At 42.5% G+C, this 24659-nt stretch overlaps 1 long non-coding RNA gene across 1 annotated transcript in view; it reads left to right on the top strand.

The window, feature by feature from the left end:
- The first annotated feature begins 700 nt into the window (after positions 1-700).
- LOC126272267 (uncharacterized) overlaps positions 701-24659 on the top strand; it is a 55738-nt gene continuing 31779 nt past the window's right edge. Inside the window, exons 1-2 of the long non-coding RNA XR_007549200.1 lie at positions 701-770; positions 1079-1162. This is a non-coding gene — a long non-coding RNA (uncharacterized LOC126272267). The remainder of the gene's footprint in view (positions 771-1078; positions 1163-24659) is intronic.

Below are 24659 nucleotides of genomic sequence, written 5' to 3' on the forward strand. Positions count from 1 at the left end.
CAAATTTTAGTGTTATAGTCTAACAGAAAGTACCCCCTAGGTTTTGTTAGGTGAGTTTGGAAGAATCAAAATATTGGACACAAATGGCTGTCGGTAGCTTTTGATTGGATTAACTTAGAAGCTACAACTTCGTACACCTCCGAGGGACCGTAGATCGTAGTATGTGCATTGAATTTCGACTTGGTATGTCTGTTCCTGAAAAAATGGGTATTTGACAGACAGATAGATCGACATCACAAGGGCTCTGTTTATACTGATTGAGGTATGGGACCATAATGAGGCCTTAATCTGCTCAGTCTAAATAAGCAATAAATAAAAAAATAATACTGTACCTTAATGGGCAGAGTGTGAATCTGCCTAGAATGGAAACACACAGCTGTAGCTGCCATATCTATAATCTGTGTGTGACGGAGGTGAACCGACAACATCAGTCCAGATCCCGTGTTTGGTTTTCGGTCCTTTGTTATTTTGATTGAAGTATATATCATACTTAACTGATTGCTCTCATTACTCACTACATGTCGACAGTCCTCACAGGTCTTCAAATGGTAGAGTTGGAGGCAAGTAGGGGCACTAGGGATGCTTAGATGTGTGTGTAAAGTGGGCGGGGATGTGGGTCGGCCATTCTCTGCTCGTATATGTAGTCATCCTTTTGCATGTAGGGTCCGAATAAAGCTATAATTTAATACATTTGTTTGCAGGGCTGGAAAAGGATATCAGTGAAGAGAGAAATTCCTGGAGAATCATTTGACAACGAATATGAGATGCAGGTACTGTACAAATGAAATGACAATCTTTTTAAATCTATTCATTTTTATTTCCATGACCAAATAGGGGTGACTAATATTTTGTTATGCAATATTATTTTGACTTCTCTTGTTGTTGTTGTACTGGTGTTCAGTTACTCTTATCACTGAAGATTTGTTTTAAACCCTATCTTTTATTTCCTTGTGTAATTTTTCTACAACATTACAGTGATTTTGTTACTGCAAGCAACCTGTTTCAGAATTGAAAGTTCATTATTGACTTTGTCTTTTATGTTTTTGTGTGTTCCTGGATTACTTGTTTTGTGTTACAGGAGACTTGGGAACCCTCGGTTAAGCAGGTGAAGCAGGAGCAGCCAGTTATGGACACAGAAATTGGCAACACACATGAAGGACAGGTGTGTGTTGCATCTGTTTTTTTTTTTCAAAACGGTTATTTTTCATGTATGACACCTTTTTTATTTGGAACACACATTTCATTCCTCCAGTGATATCTTGGGCAATATAAAGTTTCCTGTTTGTTTCTTTAATAAATTTTCCAGGAATTAATTAAAGTAGTTACAAATTTACATTTCAGCGAAGGTATCCTTAACGAGTCCCTTGACTTCGTACAATATGTGCTTGCTTAAGGTACAGGTCTTGCTATGAAAGTGAAACTTTTATGATGTCGTTTCACTTTCATTAGGAAGGATGTATCTTTGATCTGCTCAACTGCATAGTGTACAAATAGTCACACACACACACACACACACACACACACACACACACACACACACACCACAGTCAACTTAAGAACTCCTCAGCTGCGTAAACAGACTTGTTTATGTGTTGCCTGGTGTATTTCTTTGACGTATTGCTCATATGAAATCTAGTAGACCATCAAGCACTCCCCCCCCCCCCCCAAAAAAAAAAAGGAAAAAAAGGGGGGGGTCTCTCCTAATAGGATTGTAGAGCAGATTTTTGTTATTTGTTGTTTGAGCCCCAGTTGTTATATTTTTATTTTTAACCGGTTGGTCACTTGTACTCACTGTTTAATCATTCATAAAAGCAGCCTTTCCCAGTAGTGACAATATCTTCTTAACTTCTGCTAGACTTACATGTTATTTTATAACTTGGGCAGTCATTGATTTGAAAGAATTCATGTACATTTCATTTTGGTGTGACGAGTTATGGATACCTCTATCTCTCGGTGGATGTCATTACTGTTAGCAATGGTCATTTGCAAGAAGTTAACCCTAGAGAATTCCACCTTGTGTTTAATACTTGGAAGTAAGTAGTTGAGTTGTATTAACATGTTGTTGGTCCTTGATCCTGTATATATTTCCACAGAATAGTACCAGCATATCATCTCCATTTCTCTTATGCTAAATGATCTCTGCCGTGTATTTACTAACAAACTTGCAGTGGAAATTGTTTATTAATTTGCGCAAATTCAGGATAGTAACTTACAAAGGTCTACGAAGTATAACCTATTTACAGGAGTGGCAATTAATAAATGTCTGTTCTGACTACAGATACATAATTTACGGTGTCCTGGGGACAACAAGCTGACTAATGAAGATTGGCATAGCTTGTGGCTCAGCGTATTGACTTTGATGGCATAGACACACATAGTTCAAAATTACTGCAATTATCAGATTATATCATGAAGTTTTTCCCAAGTTCTTCATTCGAAAAATACAGGATCATCTTATGTTTACAGGTTAAATTATTGCTGCTGAGGTCAACATTTTTACATTGTTTACTAGATTAATATAGGGGTTGTCTTGCAATTACATTTGGCTATTGAGATTTCGTTCAACTTTATTTTGAATCGTTTCGAGGGTACAGCTTAGCAAATAATGCTTTCATTGAAATGTATGTACAGCCGGTCTTCTTCTGGGGATAGCCGGCTACGTCAATCTTCAAAAACTTCTTCTCCGAAGAATACTACTGGTTAACGGAATTTATCAGTCTCTCTCTCTCTCTCTCTCTCTCTCTCTGTCTACTCATGAAATAAGCGGATATTCACAGAATACTTTTAGCTTCATCTTGGTATATTTCAGCTGCCACAAAGAACAACTTCTCACATAAATATCCGAATGTTTGCAAGTCAACCGATTCGTCTAGCATTAAATTCGATCAAATACATTTACAATAGCGTAGTTTTTACAATCACATAATTTATGAACATGTCTTGCTTCTAGCAAGTCCAAGACATTAAGTAAAATAAACAATTTTTTCAACCGTTCTTCTTTTTTCTCGTTACAATAATCAACGATATCAAACGCCATAAGATACATAAACACTCCTTGTTCTTCCAATACGACTTCCGTGGCGCGGGTGGCAAACACTTGTCAATGCCGTTCGACCATCGCGTCTACCTTTTACCGAAGCCGGTCATCTAACAGATCCGAGATGATCAGTATTCTCTACGTCTCTAGGGAACAGGCAAACGAGTGTCCAACACACCACAGTCCTTATTCCCTCAACTAAATACAGGCATCAAACGTGCAGAAACAGTCGACCGAACAACGTACATGGGAGAGAAAGCAAACGCTCTCCGAATGTGGAAGTGACTTCATGCAGTCGAGTGCAGTGCTATATTACACGTCCCGATCAATGCATTTGGTGGTTGCACCTGCGATACATTTACAATCAGTTTTAGAACACTGAACGAGATGTTATGTCATGATTGCATATATAGACCTGACCTCAAATAGATAGAATTGCGAAAAGTGACCAGGGAATAGATATACATCGACCGAATATAGAGCCTAATGCGGTGAACTTGAGAAAGTACTTTGCTATCTTCTGGTTCAAATCAAATGGTTCTGAGCACTATGGGACTTAACTTCTGAGGTCATCAGTCCCCTAGAACTTACAAGTACTTAAACCTAACTAACCTAAGGACATCACACGCATTCATGCCTGAGGCAGGATTCGAACCTGCGACCGTAGCGGTTGCGCGGCCCCAGACTGTAGCGCCTAGAACAGCCACTCCGGCCGGCTATCTTCTAGTTCGCACCGAGCGCTTTGTATATCAGACCAAGTATGCTGCAACAAGAGGAATCCCGGAAAACGTGGACATCAAAACGAAGGGAATAAGAGAGGGAGGTAATTTTTTTCCCATTGTGGATGCATTATACTGTATGTCTACTGAGGTACCAGTGATTTCGGATGCATCAGTCACGTGACATAGCCTGCGATCTACTCCTATAGAGCTACGTGTTCCGTATGTGTTTTTTGCACTGTCTACTTGCGATCGTTAACGGTAAACCTGTCGGACATCAGAGGACTTCCGTCTCATGGGTGAAGAAACCTGACACACTCCTCTAAAGGAACTTTCATTTATGCGATCACCCCTGTCGCATCTTGGGTATAAAATCGAGACTTGAGCGTCCTAACTAACTTAGTGGTAAGAGCTTGTGATGCGCTGCAACCCCTCAGTAGGATTTGCCCGACTGATGCGCTGTTTACAGAGTTAGTAACAGAATTACTTGTAATTTTCACATTTCGGACGCTGCTGCTTTGCGTTTATCTGTTTTCTTGTAGGATGTATCCCTCGCTAGTAATATCATTTTATGTAGTCCTTATGCAGGCATCGTAAAATTTCTGAACCATGATCGGATTTGAACAGTGGATACTATACGTCTTTGCAAAGCTATATTGCGCTCGTATGATGCACAGCAAATGTTTCACCATTCGATAAGATAGTACAGCGTAGAGAAACTGTGAAGAAGGATGTATGTTTGATAGGGGGGAAAGGTTTTCTATCTAACATTATAGCCAGTTTTTAAGTTCAGAACGTCGCAGTCTTAGGTGTGTGTGTGTGTGTGTTTATGTTCTCAATCTGACCAATACCTTCCAAGTACAGACCCTAGACTCGAGAACAATAATGTAGACTTGATAGCTTCGTTGATTTAGGTAAAAATGTATCCAACTCATGCTATACATGGATAAGGAGTGCCATGCTCCTCGACATGACACCACCTCGAGAAATCCGGCGCACTAGGATGGGTTGGGACTTGGAGAGCAACATTTATCCATGAGGCGTGGAGAGTAGCGCTCTTCTTCTGATCGCTTCGAGATTAATTCTCTAACGGTGCTGCAGGGTGTGTTGGTCAATGACTGTGTGAGGTTGGTCTTTTACCCTAAGATGTGGAGAATGCTCTGTGGCTCCCATACGCCGAGAGATAGATCGTAAATTAAACACTAAGCTTGAAGTGTTATTTGATGTACTTTGATCATGTGAATCTTCAAGTTTTCGCGGCGCAAAGACTGCTCCATTAAGTTTCGGGAATGCAGCCGCATGAATTCTGCTTCTTCTAATATTTCGGCGGTATACCTTTCAGCCATCTTCAGAGAGAGCCGTACGACTGACGCTCCAGCGCTCGCTCCATCCTTTTAAACTCGCGGACCGCGCCACTGCGCATGCGGCCACAGATAAACAAGGCGCCAGTGATGTTGATCGGCGGCAAAGACGTACAACATATGCATGAGTTACGTCTGTGGCTGCGCATTCGATCCATGCTGGGAGGTCGATGTATTACTGGGAGCTGAACTGTAGCGACGTCTTTGTAAGTTCCATATTGAAAGTGCCGGATTCCATGATTTATCTAATGTGAAACCGCTGTCTCTATTAATTAAATTGTTCGTCAAGCGGATTTCAATGGCCTCTTTTACTACGGAGTCCCAGAAAGATGAAACAGAAGTCAGAATTTCGACATTTTCATATACCATAGAGTGACCAGAATCAATACAATGCTCTGCCACAGCCGATTTACTGGGTTGTAAAAGCCGAGTGTACCTGCGATGTTCCGTACACCTCTCTTGGACTGTCGATTCGTTTGTCCGATATATGAAAGGAAACATTCACATGGTATCTTGTAAACTCCAGGCTTGCGGAGTAGTAAGTCATCTTTAACGGAACCCAGGAGTGCAGCCGTCTTCGCTGGTGGACGAAAAATCACTTTTACTTTATGTTTAGTGAGGATCCTTCCTATTTTGGATGAAAGGCTTCCCACATACGGCAGGAAAGCCATGGATTTAAATGTTTCCTCGTCATCTTCTGCATTCCTTACGGACACCTTAGGTTTTATTTGTAGTGCCTTACGTATCTGTTGTGGAGAATACCCGTTGTCCTCAAAAACTCTCTTCAGATGTAAAAGTTCGTCTTTTAAACTACTTTCATCAGAAATGACGTGTGCTCGGTGTACCAAAGTTCTTAGAACACTACTCGTCTGCGAAGGATGGTGACAGCTATTCGCATGTAAATATAAGTCCGTATGGGTCGGTTTCCGATATACTGCATGACCCAAAGTGCCATCTTCTTTGCGCCGTACCAAGACATCCAAAAATGGAAGACATCCCTCCTTTTCCACTTCCATTGTAAAATGAATTTGTCCATGGATGGAGTTCACATGGTTTAAGAAGTCCTGCAATTTGTCCTCGCCATGGGGCCACACTACGAAGGTGTCATCAACGTACCTCCAAAAAACTGTAGGCTTCAAAATAGCAGACTCCAGGGCCTTCTCTTCGAAGTCCTTCTCCACAACAGATACGTAAGGCACTACAAATAAAACCTAAGGTGTCCGTAAGGAATGCAGAAGATGACGAGGAAACATTTAAATCCATGGCTTTCCTGCCGTATGTGGGAAGCCTTTCATCCAAAATAGGAAGGATCCTCACTAAACATAAAGTAAAAGTGATTTTTCGTCCACCAGCGAAGACGGCTGCACTCCTGGGTTCCGTTAAAGATGACTTACTACTCCGCAAGCCTGGAGTTTACAAGATACCATGTGAATGTTTCCTTTCATATATCGGACAAACGAATCGACAGTCCAAGAGAGGTGTACGGAACATCGCAGGTACACTCGGCTTTTACAACCCAGTAAATCGGCTGTGGCAGAGCATTGTATTGATTCTGGTCACTCTATGGTATATGAAAATGTCGAAATTCTGACTTCTGTTTCATCTTTCTGGGACTCCGTAGTAAAAGAGGCCATTGAAATCCGCTTGACGAACAATTTAATTAATAGAGACAGCGGTTTCACATTAGATAAATCATGGAATCCGGCACTTTCAATATGGAACTTACAAAGACGTCGCTACAGTTCAGCTCCCAGTAATACATCGACCTACCAGCATGGATCGAATGCGCAGCCACAGACGTAACTCATGCATATTGTACGCCTTTGCCGCCGATCAACTTCACTGGCGCCTTGTTTATCTGTGGCCGCATGCGCAGTGGCGCGGTTCGCGAGTTTAAAAGGATGGAGCGAGCGCTGGAGCGTCAGTCGTACGGCTCTCTCTGAAGATGGCTGAAAGGTATACAGCCGAAATATTAGAAGAAGCAGAATTCATGCGGCTGCATTCCCGAAACTTAATGGAGTACTTTGATCATGTTTGTGTTCGAGAATTAACAATTACTGGACGTACAGCACAGTAATCTATCCACATTCACAATGATACTCTCAAAGTGATGTAAAAGGGGCTGTTTAGCTGTGATACTGAAATTGGGGATTGGGGGGGGGGGGCATGCTGTCACATCAATGGCCAGTGCTGAACTTGGTGTAAGATTCTTCGAACTATGAAGTCTCTTGCTTAATATTACAGTACATCGAAGGTGTCTTTTGCATCACATCCACGCATCGGTTACCATATAATGATCAAGTGAGATAGCCTGTTGGAGTTGGGGGAGAAGTTTTGTGGGTGGGAGCAAACTTCTAGGGGTTGTTAGCAGCTAAACAGCGATCGCATACATGAGTGCAGAATTACGAATAACTCCAAATGGAACGCCAAGACATCATCTGTTCCGTCACGGCGACATATGAAATGAAATGTAGAGGTCATGAAAGACTTTCGCACGGTAGTTTGGAAACTCTCCACAACGCTGCCAAACTCTTCTAGTTTCCTTATGTTGTAAGTGTGTTTTATTTAAAAATAATTCAGTGTTATGCTATCCGTGGTAAGAATATGATTTACATAGTGTGATGTCTAGTTTTCTGTGAGAGGTCGTGGATCGGAGCGTCTTAATGCCAGTTTAGAATGCGACATACTGGTCGAAGTGGCAGAAAAAAATAAATGTTTGGCGGTGTACAAAGAGAGTTAGAAAACAGTCTTTCGAACAAGTAAACAGGGCCACAGTGGGCGTTTCTTGCAATTTACAGTATAATACGTGGGATACAATTATTCTCCTAGAGTAGAGTTGATGAAACTTTAAATTACTCTCTGTAGTGTATCAATAAGTGTGTATTTCATAGGTTTGGTCGACCCAGGCAGCAGGAGCAGCAGCAGTTTGAGGGGAAAATTCCGTGAGGGGCGAAGTATGCCATTAGGGCTGCACGCTGCGCTATTCTGGGAAGCATTGCGATATTTCTCTCTCTCTCTCTCTCTCTCTGTCTCTGTCTCTGTCTCTCTCTCTCTCTCTCTCGGCGCTGGACCCCCAGCGCAGCTTTGTGTCAACGCGCGAGCAACGGCGTCTATGTGAGTTCTATATAGGATAAAGTTTTTTTGAGCTTCTATAGTTGTTAAATTTTGTCTGCTGGGGGGTAAAGAATAACGATGACAGCATGTTGGTCTTATAGATAAGAATGGATGTGGATCTGCAGTGCTTGTATGTAGTTTGGGGACGCACCACAATGCGCGCATTTCCGCTGAATCGTCAAAACACGGTCCTGTCGCAGTCACTCAGTTCGCTCTGTTTCTAGACGGGCTGCAGACGGTGGTGGATATGTCTTTGTTCGACTTCTGCTCAGTGCCGACTTAAAATTGTATGATCACATGTGCAAAGCTGTATAAATGGGAGCAGTTGCAAGACGTGTAGGGACTGACTAAGACCATGTTGGACTTTTACTTTAGCAGACAGGTTCGAGAAAGGTGACTTGTTTCGAGATACGATTCACTTGTGGCTGTGATCTTTCTCAATGAGTCATCGCCTTTAACTCAGTGGATATATAACGGAACATCTGACATGGTATCGAGACAGAATACGTTACACATACTGGATAAATACCTAGCGGGGTCAGGGAGTGGCAAATACCGGTGTGTGATATGTCCGCATTTGAGGATCAGGTTTATAAAGTATATCTGATTGTGTAAATGAAATGTAATGTCTATGTGCTGTTGTAGGGAGAGGGGTGGGGGGGATTTGACTTGGGGTATTGTGATGGCGAAGGGAAGAGTATGTCTAGTGCTAAGGAAAATGTGTTCGTGTATGCAAAGTCTGTGGTGGAATTTATTCGCGTTCCCACGTTAATGGTAGCGGTCTTCCGGATCCAACGGCCTGTTGGAGTGTAGGAATGTATGATAGTTAACTTTATAATGTTCTAGGCGACCGAATAGCGAACTAAGCATGTCCTGAGCTGCTTTCGTGATCAAGTGTAGCTTTGAGAAGATGGCGCGTTTGCGGTGGACCGTTATTCCCTCCATTGTAAGTTGTTCGGTCGACTGTTTCTGCACGTTTGATGCCTTTAGTTAGTTGAGGGAATAAGGACTGTGGTGTGTTGGACACTCGTTTGCCTGTTCCCTAGACGTGGGAACGTCCATAGTTGGTTTGTAGAGAATACTGATCATCTGGGATCTGTTAGATGACCGACTTCGGCATTCGAGACTGCGAATATCAGTTTACTCTACTTGTTTCTAGTCAGTCAATGGTTTACAGCACGCAGCACATCACTATAGTTTGGTGTTTGTGGAGAAATAATTTACATTGTATATGTTGCGCATTATGCTACATTAGCGATCGGGAGGCTAGTGCGGTGTTCTTCATATCGAAAAAATGGTTCCAATGGCTCTGAGCACTATGGGACTTAACATCTTAGGTCATCAGTCCCCTAGAACTTAAAACTAGTTAAACCTAACTAACCTAAGGACATCACACACATCCATGCCCGAGGCAGGATTCGAATCTGCGACCGTAGCAGTCGCTCGGTTCCGGACTGCGCTCCTAGAACCGCGAGACCACCGCGGCCGGCTTCTTCATATCGAGAAGTACAGAAAAAATTGACGGTACTCGGTGGTATATTCCCTGGTTGGAGATCGATTTGACGGTCCAATATTCTTGCGAGTATGGTTTGTATTTGATGACCTGTACACAACTTCGCGATGTTTAGTTGTCTGTGAAAAATGGTGGTCGGTGTAACGTAGTTTATTACCATAGAGTGTAGCGTCTGTAGAAAGAAAGAACAGATTGACGGTGTATAGATTGAGGGAACTGTCCGTGCAAATTAGCAATCTTTGCAAAATAACGAGAGAGAGCGCCAGAAAGAAAAGGTGGATTGTGCTTCGATAGCGACGGAGTTAGTAATTCGACTTGCAAATTCGATAAGAGCTGATGAGAATGCTCGATTGATTGTTATGTGATATAGGAGCGTGAGAACAAGTGCGTATGCTGTGAGCAGGAACGCTATCACGTTATGTCCGGGAGGAAGACTGGATTAGGCGATATTTTGGTAAACAGGTTCTGTTATGGGAGGAATTTCCGTGCATACAAGCTGAGGCATGAAGAAAGCAAGCGTTAACTATTTCTGGGACACTATACAGTCCATGAGAGATCGACGTGGCTCTTATTTTTTGCAAAAAGATGTGACGTAATAATAATGTTGAGAACGTTTTAGATGGCGAGTCGTCATGGAAACGTTTAGCGGCGAGGCGAAAGCCGTGCTGGGTAGTTAAGTATGGTTAAAGGTATGTGTGTGTCTCAACACACCTTGCATTCAACAGCAGAGACAAGCGGCCCCTGGAGATGCCTCGAATATGAGACTAGCGTGAACGCGCTTTTGTGTGCTTTGATAGTATAATGGTGACTGTATAGAGGGGTGCAACTTTCACCGGTGTTCGGTGGCGGCGGCTGGCGGATGCGGTGGAGCGCGCGTCCCTCGCCGGTCGCGCCAGGAGCTGTGTCTGGGTGAACACGTATCTGGATAGGGATTTGACGGGCATGGAGTGTGAGCGCGGCTGTCGCCTCCTCATGCACGCGGAAGACGAGCGGGGACCGTGTGTGGTTTGGGGCGTGCGACTTCGCGGAGGAGACGGTGTGGTAGTGGCTGCTTGTTCGCGTCTGTTGCGTTATTTTGCGAGCGGCCCTGTAGGCTGTGCCACGCGTTATTTGGACAGTTTACGAGTGCTGAGGGTGTTTTCAGATACGTGTACTGCATTATTTAGGAGCAGTTTGCTATTGTGTTCTGAAATTAGGAGTTGTTTTCGTGTCTGCAGATTGTGTATTGTGGCACCAAGCACATTAGGGTGGATGTTTTGTGACAGTATGATGGATATATTCGATCGCTAATGAAAATGTTTGAAACTAAATAGAGTGAACTTGGGCTTTACTCCCCCCCCCCCCCCCAGCAGCCCAGAGCAGGCTGAGTCGTCTTCTCTCATGATCTTGATTTATGTCACGAAACGGACGACAGTGACGTAGACCTCGTGGAGAACACACTGTTTACCGCCATCATGGATAACTGTACTTCCATCACCAGTTGGTGCCACTGTGTCGTCCTCTGACGACGAGGAAATGTCTGGGGTCTGGAGCTCGTGATGAACACCACTAGGTCGCACCATCTTCGATTACGGTACTTTCGTCACTATGGCGTCCTCTAGTGGCATCAATATGAACTAAGTCAATTGGGCTATGGACTCAGTGGCGAATACACTTGGTGGTGGTGTTGCCTCTAATTGTTTAAATAAAGGCTGGTGTATGATTTCGACAGCTGACGATTAGCAGGCAGAGTCCTTTTGATGGATTATTATTTTGACAGTTTAGGAGTTGTTTGGCTATATGGCCATAAATGCTGTGCATTGTTTATGTGTCGTTCACATGTTTTTAGGCTGTGCAGTGTGCTATTTTTGACAGTTTACAATTAGGCAGAGTGTGTGTAGAGCTTTATACATGAGTTATGTAAGAGTGGTTTGCATGGGAATAGTGCATGGTGAGTCCTTTTACCAGAAACCCTTAGCTAGAGGTTGTGTCCTGGAGGCTTAGGTTAGTGGTAATGAGCTTCGTTTGCATCAATTTTCTTAGGTTGGTGGCAGAAGCGCAAGTGACCTTTCTTTACTGGCAGAATTCAAACTTGGCGCTGGTTCCTAGGAGGAAGTAGCGGTTGACTGTCCTTTCTTTCCAACAATTTTCTTAGGTTGGTAGAGAAAGCGCAATGACCTTTCTTTACTCCCAGAATTCAAACTCGGCGCTGGTTCCTAGGAAAAGGTGGCGGTCTCGACCTTGAAAGTAGATGAAATTAGGTAATTGAACCGTTTTCCATACTTATATGAAATTGTAAATTGAATTATTTAATATGATTAAAATTGGAATGCAACTAAGTACTTAGGCAATTGATAACTTAGATGCGCGATGTGGGTGTTAGCATATTTAAGAAGACTATGTCCAGCGCGAGTATGGAGGCGGCGATTGAGGGTGTGTAACGTAAGCGGTCGGACGCCCGCGGGGCGACGGCGCGTGTCCAGTTGTAATGCGTCCGCGAGAGAGCAGACAGTCTTGAGGCAGTTAACTTAGAGAGAGCGTTCTTTGTCGAGCATGCCACGTGATGGACCGACGGTTGTGTGACGCCGGGGCAGATTCCACTCTCCAGCAAACAACTTCGGCGCCAAGCGTGTTCTTTCCACGTGGTGGATAGATAACAGACCATTGTGACGTCAGAATTGGCAGGTTCCAGCGTGTCCGGCAAAAACATGTTTACAAAGTGCATCGGCTAGTGCAGTCCAAGTGGCCAGTCGACCAGCGGCGGGCTAGTGCTGACCAGTGGCGCCAGGGTGGCCTCCTCTGCCGGCGACGATTTGAACTGAGCCAATTGGAGTCCGGACCTAGTGGCAAGCGCACTGGGTGTTGCTAAGTCTGTTGGAGAACAAGTGATGACTGTACTGCTTGAAATTAAGACTTCACTTCTTTTTCCTTGCAGAATCAGAGGATGTAAATTACGTTAGTACAAGTGCAGTTTATTATTTGATGCGATTTTGATAGGTTAGCAGTGAAAAAAGATAAGTAACAGTCAAAGTTCGTAGGATGTGGACTATTTCGTGCCTGTGATCGATTATGGTGTTGGAATTTGAACTTGTGACAGTTTTTTGTTATACTTGTAACGCAAATGGCTTTCTTCCCACTGAGTTCGGACATCTTGAATAAATAATAAATGATAATAATAATAAATAAAAGTACGGTTTTGAGACATTATCGTCTTGTAATTTGAATTTGGTGCAATTTTCTAGTGGAGGTAGGCCAATAATAATAATAATAAATAATAATAATAATAATAAATTAATAATGAGAGATAATAAATGATAATGAATAATAATAAAGACAAGTACGGTTTTTGCAGACAGTATCATGTTGGATTTGAATTTGGCGCAGTTTTTTAGTGAAGGTAGGCCAATAATAATAATAAATAATAATAATAAATGATAATAAATGATAATGAATGATAATAAATGATAATGAATAATAATGAACAATAGTAAAGAAGAGTACTTCTTGGAATTTGAATTTGGCGCCAAGTTTTTCTGGAGGGTTAGGTCAGTGGACAAAGCACAATTGACCTATTTTCGCGCCAAAGTTCAAATTTTGCGCCAATTTTCTGGGGGTTACATTAGTGGAGGTAGCCCAATTGGCTTCCTTCCCGCCAAAATCCACATTTCCCGCCATTTCCTTGGAGGGTTAGGTTAGTAGACATAGCCCAGTTGGTCTATTTTCCGTGCCAAAAATCCGCCATCTTGGATGACGTCATGCACTGTTGCCAAGTGTACATGCCGCCATCTTGGATGCCGTCATTGCCGCCATCTTGAATTAATTTGGCAACATGCAGAGTGGCGTTGTACAAAGGTTGTCCCACAACTCTTGTAGGAAACTTTCAGTTCAATCATGGTATATTTTCACTTCAACAGGAAACCGCTTTACCATTTCTTGTATAAACCTTTAAACCCTGTTAAGCCAACTGAGTCATCAAACATTAGACTCTGTTAATATACATTTAATCATGGTTGGTTTAATAACCACCACACATTATGTCTCGCCTCTAGCGAGTCCCATACATGAAGTAAGTAAAAGTCGCTAATCAGTCCATTCTTCATCTGTCTCCTTAACAATAATTATTATCATAGTACCATAAACGACTGCCTCACACTTATCTTTAAAGCATCGCATGTTAGAGGCGGCAGAAGGTCGAATGGTTCCAGAATTACGTGGAAATTCTCGAACCACTACATATCCACCTCCTTAGATCGAACACGCGATATTTTATACATAATCATTATGTACATTAATATCGAACCTAGTAACAATCCACATTTTAAAAGTAACCATCTACGACGGTGAGTCAAATTAAAACCTGGAATTTTTTATAACGAACGAAATTTCGCACCGTTATCCTGTAAGTCGGTAAGCGTGCTACAAACAGCGTGCAGAATGGCCTGTAGTTCCGAGCATAGTGCAGAGCACACATCCCGTCGCAGCATCAGTATAAAGATGGCCGCCCAACTTGCGACTTGCACGAGGTTCAAAAATGGTTCAAATGGCTCTAAGCACTATGGGATTTAACATCTGTGGTCATCAGTCCCCTAGAACTTAGAACTACTTAAATCTAACTAACCTAAGGACGTCACACATATCCAGGCCCGAGGCAGGATTCGAACCTGCGACCGCAGCAGCCGCATGGTTCCGGTCTAAAGCGCCTAGGAGGGCGCGGCCACATCGGCCGGCTACTTGCACCAGGGAAGAACAGCGTTCTGTTATTCGGTTTTTGCGGAGTGAAGGTGTGAAACCTATTGAAATGAATGAAGGTTCAGTACGGTGATGCATGTATGTCACAACAGCAAGTCTACGAATGGGGTAAGAAGTTCGCAAATGGTGTGATTTCAGTGGAAGATGCTCCTCGTCTACGTCAGGCACAACGAGTTGTGACGCCACAGAACATTGCAGCAGTTGAAGCCATACTGAAGGAAAACCGCCGAGTGACACTGAATGATATTGCAGCATGTTTACAGATTAGTCATGGGTCAGCACACCACATTGTGCATGATTTGCTCCAGTTTCACAAAGTGTCTGCAAGATGGGTGCCACGGCAGCTGACTCCTGAAATGAGAGAACGACGTGTTGGTGCTTGCGAAGAACTTCTTCGGCACTTTGAACGAGAAGGTGATGGCTTCCTTGCAAGAATCGTTACTGGCGATGAAAACTGAATTCAATTCCACCAACCGGAAATGAAGAAAGCGAGCAAGGGATATCGCCACTCCTTATCACCAAAACCAAAGAAGTTTCGAACAGAATGATCAGCAGGGAAGGTTATGCTAACTCTCTTTCGGCACGAACAAGGTTTCATTTTGGAGCATGACATGCCTAGAGTGACCACTGTCACCAGTGCATCATACACAGATCTCCTAAAAAATCACCTGCAATCAATTCAAAGTGACGTGGATTGCTGTCAGCTGGTGTCCTTTTGCAACATGACAACACAAGTCTCCACACTTCCCGTACAACTGTTGCAAAAATCACATACCTGCATTGTGAGTGTCTTCCTCATCCACCATGCTCACCAGACCTCGCCCCAAGTGATTTCCATATATTTGGACCACACAAAAAGCAGTGAGAGGAAAGAAGTTCCGTTCTGATGAAGAGGTACGCCACGTGATGCACGAGTGGTTGCACGGACTACCAAAGAATTTTTTTTTAAAGGAATTTATGCACAATGTAAGAGCTGGAGGATTTGCATCGTGCATGGGGGAGATTATGTTGAAATGTGATTGAACGTGGGGAGGTTATGTTGAAAAGTGATACAGATTTGTACCACTTCTGCACGATGAATAATATTTAAAAAAATACTTAAACTTTTCATTTGACTCACCCTTGTACTACATAAGTTTATATACACATTTTTTTTCGTAAATTCTTGAACTCCACATAGCAGGCTTCCAATTTTGGTCTTTCCACTGATTCTTTACTCTACTTGGTTTTTAGAACTTAAGCCTCTACTTATGATATCATTTTGCATTACTCTTACTTATGCATGGCGAGGACTCTCTCTTCAGCTCTAATTGTAAATTCCAAGTGTCATGGACACTTCAGTATTTCATCCTTTATTCTAATTTTTTGTACTATTTTTTTTCTCAGTACTGATCAGTTTCATTATTTATTACCATCTGCAATCTGGAGGGACTCTGGGAAAAATGAACGTATTTTCCTACATTCATAACACCTAATAACGCTACTGGTATATAGAATCCAAACTTACCAGTATAATTCCTACCAAATGTGTGACTTCTGTCACGATACTGCTCTTTTCCCTTTAGGAACAGTACCTATACCTTACATAGGGTTCACCCTATGAGTGCACTTCCTCCTTCCGTTTCGGTAGGTAAGCCCCTTTCATTCTTATTCTCCTATGGTACAGGTCAATCCCCTTCTTGGTGCCCCTGTCTGCACAGTGTAGGTCAGACTTTCTTAGGTCTGCCTAACTGCCTTTTATATCCAATAAATTCTGGGTGCGCCTCCCCCCTCCCCCTTCTTCTTCCTGAGTCGGCCTCATGTTTCATTGCCCTAATATACATCTTTATGTACACTATAAATAAATATTCTCTGAAAAAATTAAAACTATACTTACACTTGCTTTTTAATACTTCATTTCATACCCTAGAGTCCTAATTTTCTTATCAACTTCTACGCTTTCATCATGCACTATGCCTACATATATTATTCAATGTACTTTACTTAAGCTAACCATGTCTGCGATGTAGAACCGTCACAGTAAACGACAATGTGTGCATCGTTTCCAGATGTACATATTCCTTTTCCCCTACAACGCTTGATGGTTCTCCCCTTTTTGATGTGTAACTTCATTGTTTGTGTATTCGCATTTCTTCGTCTGTATGCGTAAGTGTGTTTGTGTAGCCTGATTCTTCGGCATACTTATATGAAATAAGTTGTATGTTATTGGAAACTGCAGAAATTAGGAAGGACTTCTCCAATAGAAATAGTTCAATATGGATAGAAAGATAGATAGGTACTAAAATGGGAAGTAAGAAAGGAGAAAGTAGAAAAAATGGTAGCTAAGATCGAAGAAGTGAAAGAAGATAGCCCCAAAGACTGGAAACCCTTCCCCCCCCCCCCCCCCCCCCTTCCCCGGGATCCCTACCTGGCTGGTACTTGAGTGAGGAGCCGGTATGGTGTTAATCGTCTCCTACAGAACGGACATTCTCACCTTCACCCTTGAGGTCTCCAAAGAAAAATCTTAGCAACCCCTATGGAATGGCAAATGGTGAAGTCACACTTGTTTGCGAGGGTCGTTTGAAGGGTGTGATGTGTGTTTAGTGTTAGTCACGCTTGTACCTACATTACCCACACCTTTGAAAACCGATACAAACCCTTCTATCTACATTACATCTCGTAAAAGATAAAAAAATATTCTGTATTAAGTATCAAATTATGTAACATATTATCATTGTTATTTAATTATTCACATAATATTATATCTTGTGTTAACTTAATATCTTTTTCAGTTTATCAAACTGAATATGCTCCAAAAGGTATAAATTTTAAATTTTACCAAAACATATTACCTTCAGCATGAAACAAAGTAATCTCATGAATTCTGAAATTATTTTAAAAGTCGTCCCTATCTACCCAAAAACATGTGCAAAATAAGGGTTTACCTGGCATCTTTTAAAGAATTCATTGTTAGAATCCTTATAATGACATTTCATATTTATAGAGCATACTCCATTAATGACGTTGTTTCCATTTAGACTTCTACAAACCGGTTTGCAAGGCGAACTGGAGAAGAGACTACCTTCAAAGAATACCTTAGGCAAAAATAAGACCTAACTATACGTGGATGGTGGGAGAGACTGGCTGGCTAATTAAAAATAAGACCTAACTATACATGGAGAACAAGAGAGACTGGCTGCCTAGGCAGATTAAGTTTATCTTACTTCAGGGGTAATGTGCGCACCCATTCCCATCTTATTTCGGCGCCTAACAAGTCAAAATAAGGTGGGATAGCACGGGATGAGTCATGAAGACAGGCAGAAGCACCCCTGGAATAACCGAGGATGACACTAAAATTTCCTAGCGGGCACAACTCTCTCTAACACTGAAGACGACTAACTCCAAATACTTAGTGGGCACAATCCTCTAACAACCGAGGACGACTCAGTCACATACCAGGAGCAGTTTTGGGTGACGTAATCACAGTTCCTCACTGGTATGTTACTCTATTAAACTGTAATCGGGGGATAATAGGATAGTGTAAGATGTAGGGGGAATTCGATGCAGGCTGTACCTTGTCAACTAGATTTTTAGATACTACTTTCTGTTTAAGTTTGTAATCGTCAGTAGGCTGTTCAGGCCAAATAAAATATTTAATAAGAGATTCTCCTATAAAGGGTTTGCCTATTACTTCTAAAACTGTTAATCCCGTCACTAAATGTGGTAGTTCATTTAAAATAAGTTCAAAGTCTTTGATCTTTGTTGCCCATAACGTATGTTGTTCAAGGCAGAAGGTGCAGCGTAATTTCCCAATCTCCTTCATTACTAGTTCACATGGATTCGAAGACGGGCTATAATGGATATTAATACTTGATAAATATCTTCCCCCGCAAAAAATTCATTAAATTTGTTACTGAAAAATTGTGGCCCATTATCTGTAAGAAATCATCTTGGTTTCCCTTCCACGAGAAAATATTGTTGCAGACACTGAATCACGGTTTCCTACCCACTACATAATATATCTTTCCTAGCGTAGATGGGGGTAAGCGTCTTATTACAATTCGGACCAACCCTTCTTCTTCCATGGGCTTATCTAAGTAGTTTGCTCTCGTTAAATGCCAGTCGAAATACTTTCGCGTTGTACCCCATGTACTGTTGTAATACTTCGGGTCCCACAAATCGGATATTAGTTTTTCTTGGTCACTCGCTCACCAATACTTCTCCTTAAACTTCTTCTGGAAGTTTGCCCAAGATGAAAAGTTTTTGATGTTTACTGTAACCCATTCTGATGCTTCTCGTCAGATACCACACTGCAAATTCAACATTTTTTAATGTCCCCAAGTCTTTAGCAAGACTTGATTGAACCTTTTCAAAAAAATAGTAGGGTGTGCTTCCCCATCCAGCTTAAACTTAGGAAACTGCCTAGATAACTCTGAATTTGATCCCCATTGTAAATCTGTCATTACTTCACTAGATAATAGTATTTTCCACTTTGTCCTGTACAAGTCTGAATTCTTTCCATAGCTCATCTATATTTCTCTTAGTATTACTAAGATCGCAGGATAAAATCGGAGACACGTTGTCGGAGGGTACTCTAGCGGCAACTTTTCTGTCTATCATCTCTTCTACTTTTTCTTCCAGATTACTGATATTTATTATGTCTGATGTGGATAGTTTCTCTTTAAAATTTCTTTCCACGATATCGACTTGAGTGTTGACGCATGCAATTTGCGACTGGATTATAGGAAATAATTTGTCCTGCTTCACAACACTTTCGTTTAACGTGGGTAATCTGTGGTTTACAGCATCAAATGTAAAGTTACATACACTCTAAAATGATCCTAATTTTTCGTTAAATTCAGACTCTACACTATTACATTTATCTTCAATATGGAATTAGAACTTATTTCCTAAATCTCGGAATTGGTTACTCTGTGTCAGTTTAAAGTCAGTGAACAGCTGATTGACGTGACTACTTAAAGAACTGGTTAATTCATCTTTCAAAACTATTTCAAAATTTTCCACTTTAGTGGTTAAAATGTCAAATTCAGTCTTCAAATTTCCCATGTCTTCACACAACCGGCTAAATTCCTTATTTTCTCATTTACTTTTGCCCTTAACAATCGTAAAGTTTTATTCTGAATGTCCAATTTATTATTTAGTTGAGTATTCACAGTGTCTATTTCTCTACTCGAATTAGCGCTCTGTGAATCGAGCTTTTCAGTTAGAGTTGCTGAATCTGCCTTCCGGTCATCCAACTTAGCATTCTACTGAGTATTTACTGAATCTAACTTAAGCCTCTGAGCATTTCAAACTGCTCTCTGTGCTTCTAAATTTTTGCTTAAGGAAGTAATTTGGTCGTTTTAAGCTTTGATTAAATTCCCTACTTCAGACCAGTCTGGCATTTTCCTACTCACTTTAATAGCCTTGGCTGGTTCTGAAGTTTCTCCTAGTGCTGTTCCTGATCCATAACTTCATAAGTTTTAGACCTTGTGAGCATTTAAAAAAATCTACTCTACTTACAATAACTGCAATATTACAGATTATTTCAACAGTTCCTTCAACTTTAAACTCAAACAATTATTGTTTTACGCTCATCCGGTGTATGGTTCTAGCTGCATTGGTGAGCGGATGTGTATTCGGCGCCTTTGAACAGCACTGGCGCCGGCGGCATCGAACGTTGGTGTAAGCGTCTGCGTCGGCGTCGGCGTCGGCGAGCGAACGTGGGGACAGCGTCGGCGAGCGGCACTGGTGCTTACCGCGCCGGCGTCAGTTGCGGTGTGTGTGGGAGAGCTGTGTACTCTCCACAGCAAGTCTTCTTAGTCCAAGTGTTCTCGGCGTAACTCTTCTTAGCCTAAAATATTGAGGTCTATTCTCTGCTCTTTTGACGTTATTACTTTCGTTAGTCTTTTACTCTGTTACACACGAAACTCTCTTCGATTTGCTTTCTTGGACTCAACCCAGTTGCTCGAAACAGTAGTCTTATCTTGTTATGACTGGTTGCTATAGCAACTCAAAATGTCTCCCTCCCGTTCCAGTCTTAAAATTCTTGTTTTTTTTTTCTTCGATTTCTGTCACTTAGGTGACCACGTTCTAACGTTTTGACGACATGAGGAGTGGTGCGAAACTGGATTTCATTCACAATTCACACCTCTCTCTCATCAGTTAACTTATGTGTCATGCACAGCCGATCTTCTTCTCTGGATAGCCGGCTACGTCGAATCCTAAAACTTCTTCTACATCTACATCTACATGGTTACTCTGAAGCTCACACTTAAGTGCCAGGCAGAGGGTTCATCGAACCATTTTCATACCACTTCTCTACCATTCCACTCTCGAATGGCGCGTGGGAAAAAGGAACACCTAAATCTTTTCGTTCGAACTCTGATTTCTCTTATTTGATTATGATGATCATTTCTTCCTACGTAGATGGGTGCCAACAAAATTTTTATGCATTCAGAAGAGAAAGCTTTTGATTGAAATTTCGTAAACAGATCTCGCCGCAAAGAAAACCACCTTTGTTTCAGTGACTGCCACCCCAACTCGCATGTCATATCAGTGACACACTCACCCCTATTGCACGATAACATGAAACGAGTTGCCATTCTTGGCACTTGTTCGATGTCCCCCGACAGTCCCACCTGGTAAGGATCCCACACCCCGCAGCAGTATTACAGCAGAGGACGGACAAGTGTAATGTAGGCTGTCTCTTTAGTTGGTTTCTCACATCTTCTAAGTCTTCTGCCAACAAAGCGCAGTCTTTGTTTCGCCTTCCCTACAATATTATCTATGTGGTCTTTCCAATTTAAGTTGCTCGTAATTGTAATTACTAGGTATGTAGTCTAATTGACAGCCCTTATATCGAGAGGTTTATCGTATACCCAAAATTTATCGGATTTCTTTTAATACCCATATGGATGACCTCACACTTTTCTTTGTTTACTGCCAATTGCCACTTTTCGCATCATACAAAAGTTCTCTCCAGATAATTTTGTAATTGGAATTGATCGTCTGATGATTTTACTAGACGGTAAATTCAGCGTCATCTGCAAACAATCTAAGGGTGCTGCTCAGATTATCACCTATATCATTTATGTAAATCAGGAACAGGAAAGGGCCTTTGACACTACCTTGCCGAATGCCAGATATCACTTCTGTTCTACTCGATGATTTACCGTCTATCACTACGAATTGTGACCTCTCTGAGAGGAAATCATGAATCCAGTTACACAACTGAGACAATATTCCACATGCACACAATTTGATTAATAGTCGCTTGTAAGGAACAGTATCAAAAGCCTTCTGGAAATCTAGGAACATGGAATCGATCTGAGATCCCTCGTCGACAGCACTTATGACTTCATGGGAATGAAGCTGCATTGCACGAGAACGATATTTTCTGAATCCGTGCTGGTTATGTATCAATAAGCCATTTTCTTCAAGGTGATTCATAATGTTCTTTGAAGAAGACTGCCAGTTAACGGAATTTATCAGATTCTCTCTCTCTCTCTCTCTCTCTCTCTCTCTCTCTCTCTCTCTCTTTACTCATAAAAAACGGATACTCGAAGAATATTAGAAGCTTAGTCTTGGTATATTTCAGCCACAAAGAACAAATTCACCACTTCTCTGATTCGTCTAGCATTAGACTCCACTAAATACATTTACAATAGCGTAGTTTTTACAACCACATAATTTACCAACCTGTCTTGCTTCTAGCAAGTCCAACACGTGAAGTACAATGAACAATTTTTTCAACTGTTCTTCTTTTTTCTCATTACAATAATCAACGATATAAAACACCATGAGATACATAAACATTCCTTGTTCTTCCAATACGACTTCCGTAGCATGAGCGGCAAACACTTGTCGATAATGTTCGACCATTGTCTACCTTGTGCTCGTCACTCCTCGCCAGCCTTCACACACAAACATGTGTCGCGCTGTATGTACGTTCTCTCACACTTATTTTTAAAATATCATGTGCTCGAGATGGTAGGAGGACGAGTGGTTCTAGAATTTAAGCGGAAATTCTCGAAGCACTACAGTTTCCTCCATCCACCGTGCAGTGTCGTTTCCTGCACCGACGATGATAATAGATTTGGTTGCACCCAACATCCAGCACGGTAGTCTGTCCATTGTGGTGGGGTCGCCATTTAGCTTCTTGGTTGTAGCCCCCTAACTACACTGGGATCACTCTGCTGATGCCTGCGCCGTCAATTCCCCACATATACCAAGGAGTAGATGCCCATCTACCTGTGACATCGAGATTCCTGGAAATGGACATCCTGCCAGGTGGCCTTCTCAGGTTCTTACCAGTGGGAAAGAAGACATCTGCCAGTGGCTGAAGCACCCATAGGAAACTGGTCGTATGGCATGAAGATGTTCCTCAGTCCCTGAGACTAAATTAATGAAGCGCTCCCAGCTAGAGAAACCCACGGAGCAGCAAGATAAATCGGAGAAGGAGAAGAAGAAGACTCCCAAGAACAAAGAAACTGCGATGACATCCACACCAGCACTGTCTAAAAGTTCTGCATCTGAGGACGAGGTGGAGGTTCTGGCGTCCGCAGTCGCAGAGCTCGCCGAACTCTCAGACACGGTGTATATAGATCGCACAGGTACTCAGTCGGTGGCAGCAGGTGACCATGAGGTGTAAACTGCCTTCTTGATTGCTGCATGCCTTCCAAGCCTCAAGGCAATGTTATCCTCCAGTGGAACTGCGGCGGTTTTTTTCACCTCCTGGCTGAGCTACAACTGTTAAACTTTACACCTGTTTCCTGCATTGGCGTCCAGGAAACCTGGTTCCCTGCAATATTGGACTCCTGCCCCTCATAGGCTATAGGAAATTTACAGAAACCGTAGTGGCTCCAATAGTGTCAGTTGGAGTAAGTATCTGTACTGACCTCAGCAGGAAGCGAACCTGTGTTCCTTCAAATTCCTCTCGAAACTGCAACTGTTAGGATTAGGACAGCTCAAGGAATAACAGTCTGCAGTGTATATCTTCGCCTAGAGGGTGCAGTACCTGTGAACAAATTGGCTGCACTGATTAATCAACTCCCCAAACCTTTCCTACTTTTGGGAGATTTTAAACACACACATCCCCTTGTGGTGTGGCTCCACGATTACTGGCCGAGGTAGAGATGTCCAGTATTTACTGTCTCAACACGACATCTGCCTCTTAAACACTGGGGCCCCTACATACGTCAGTGTGGATCAGGGTACTTACTCGGCCATTAATTTATCAGTTTGCTGCCCAGAACTTCTCCCTTCTGTCCACTGGAGAGCCCACGGTGACTTGTGTGATAGTGACCACTTCCCCAACTTCCTGTCAGCACTCGGACCTCTGCATCGGAGAATTCCTATCCTGCCTTTCGCACCCACAAATGGCATATGGAAGGGAAACTCCTCTCGTTCACTACACGCCACAGTGAACTATATAATGCTCCATTTACTGAGTGGGAGCTCCTCCTCGCCCATGCCCATTGTCCAGACACATCCCCTGGACCAGATCGCACCTGTGCTCAGATGATTCAGCATCTCTCATTAGATTACCAGTGACATCTCATCATCATCTTCAAATGTATCTGTAGCTATGGTGTATTCCTGACCCAGTGACAGGAGAGCACTATTGCTCTAGTGCTTAACCTGGTAAAAACTCGCTTGATGTGGATTGCTATCAGCCCATCAGCCTCACCCATAGTTCCTCCCATATCCCCCCAGGGTTCCGTATTGAGTGTGTCTCTATTTTTAGAGGCCGTTAATGGTCTAGCAGGAGCTGCGTGGCTGTACAGTTCACCTTCTTTGTATGCAGACGACTCTTGCATTTCCTATTGCTCTTCCAGTTGGCGGAACCTACAAGGAGTCATCCATGAGGTGCAGTCCTGGACTCCAGCTCACGGCTTCAGTTTTCAGCCGTGAAGTCGTGCGTCACTCACTTCTGTCGGCGTCGTTCCATCCATCCGTAACCATACCTTTACCATGATGAAAATCCCCTCACTCTAGTGGAGACATATCGATTCATAGGACTGGTTTTCGACGCCCATTCGACTTGGCTTCCTCATCATCATCAGCTTAAGCCAAGTGCTGGTAACACCACAGTACCCTCCACTGTCTGTGCAATACCAACTGGGGTGCAGATCGCTCTACACTGCAGCGGTTCTACAAATGCCACCTTGATTATGGGAATCTGGATTATGACTCGACGCCACCCT

The sequence above is a fragment of the Schistocerca gregaria genome, chromosome 5 (genome assembly GCF_023897955.1).
Source record: "Schistocerca gregaria isolate iqSchGreg1 chromosome 5, iqSchGreg1.2, whole genome shotgun sequence".
In the NCBI taxonomy this organism is placed as follows: domain Eukaryota; kingdom Metazoa; phylum Arthropoda; class Insecta; order Orthoptera; family Acrididae; genus Schistocerca; species Schistocerca gregaria.